The sequence below is a fragment of the Eubalaena glacialis genome, chromosome 9 (assembly GCF_028564815.1).
Source record: "Eubalaena glacialis isolate mEubGla1 chromosome 9, mEubGla1.1.hap2.+ XY, whole genome shotgun sequence".
Lineage (NCBI taxonomy): Eukaryota > Metazoa > Chordata > Mammalia > Artiodactyla > Balaenidae > Eubalaena > Eubalaena glacialis.
This window is the reverse complement of record NC_083724.1, coordinates 11707664-11709412: the sequence shown is the minus strand read 5'-3', so window position 1 is coordinate 11709412 and position 1749 is coordinate 11707664.

Sequence of the window (1749 nt, the reverse complement as noted above, 5' to 3'; positions counted from 1 at the left end):
TTCCACAAACTTATCTGGGATCCGAGGCTCACAAGGTGCCCCTTCTAATAGGGTGACTTTACCTGTGCGTTGTGGGGAGATGTGTGACGCAGGTCTCGCCCAGAGACTGAGGACCCCCTCCTCCCCCGCGGACTCACGTGTCTCCTGCTGGCCCGCGCCTGCCCAGTCCCTTGCACGCTGGCGGGCTGGGGTCCCGGCACTGGCGGGCTGGGGCCGAGGGGCGGGGTCTCCTAGCACCGCCCCGCACCCGTCGGTCTCACGGACAGCTGCCAGGCGGAAAGCACGCAGATGCAGCTGCCGGATTCGGTCCCTGAAACACCCCGCAGAGGTTGAGCCGATCACAGCCACCAGGCCAGGCGAAGCCGGTGAGGACTTGTGCTGTGAACAGGGGAGGGATCAGTGCGGGTGAAGGGGAGCCCTTTGCCCCGGGGCCCATCAGCCTACGAGGGATTCCCCACTGGCCCCTTGTGGAGAAGGGACGTGCAGTGGCACGACCAAACTTCGCATCTCTCTTGAATGCCAACGAGTGTTTGGCGAGCAAGGAAGTTGGGTGCCAAGGAGTCTGTGGGGGCAAATACGGGCAGACGTGAACGGAAAGCTGGGGCCGTCAGCAGTTATTGAGCCCACACTGTGTGCCCTGGACCAGCCTCTTATAATTCCCCACTGACTTGGGGTTGGGGGTAGGGCCTGGTGGACGCCAGTACTGTTTAAAACGGGAGAAAGTGCCAATAAATTGGTGCTTTTCAGAGTCCAAAATGTGTGAACCTCCGTGTCCTCCCGTGCTGGGATTTGTTTGATTTTCATGCTTATAGACTTTATCTGGGAAAGGAGAAAGGGTATGAATTATCATTGGTGATGGCTCCAGACTTCCAGGTGGCATGAGGCTGACCGGTGGGACACAGCAGGGCGTTACTTCACTTCCAGTGTTTTCTGAGACCCATTTGTGCCTGGCCAGGGCTCTTGCTGGCCTGAAGCCCCCCAGGCTGCCAAGAGCAACCCCCAAATCACGTGTGATTAGGGTCTCCTCAGCTTACTACAGCGCCTGGCAGTGGCAGGTCTGAAGTGAAGTTTCAGACTGAAACTTGCAATGAAGTGATCGCAAGCTGATCTTGTAGGTGGTGCCTCTGAGGGAGTGGGAGACCAGTCTAGGCAGGAGGGACAGCATGGCCAAAGGTCTGGACAAGGGATGCTGCCTGGGGAAACGGGAGCAGCTTAGGGAGCAAGGGAAAAGGTGGCTGCATGGGGGAATGGTGGCACTGGTGAGGCCAGAGAGCTCAGCAGAGGCCTGATAGAGCAGAACCTTGAATGCCAGACTGAGAAGCCCAAAGGACATGAGGAAGCCTACAGGGCCCGGAGCTCACTCTCCCTCCCTCCCCTCACACCCCAGGAGACCCTGCACTTTGTTTCCACCACTCTCTGGCCCGTGGACAGCTGCTGCCCTCCTCCCCACCCCCACCCCCCTGTCAGCTCACCAGGGCTACAGTGTTTCCCATCTGCGGTCTTGGAAGAGGCTCCTGGAGACCATCCCTTTATGCAAGTAAATGTCATCCCCACTGGGTGGGCCATCCCATCCTGGGCTTCCAGCCCAGTGGGGTCTGGGAGCCAAACAAGGGGCGAGATGACAGAGTGGGTAGCATAGCGAGGCAGGCAGGACAGTGAGCTGCTTTCCTGTGCTTTTTTCCTTCCTCAGTCCACATTGGCCACGCCTGTGATTCCTGCTGTTCCTCGCCTGCCCCTGCTGGATCCAGA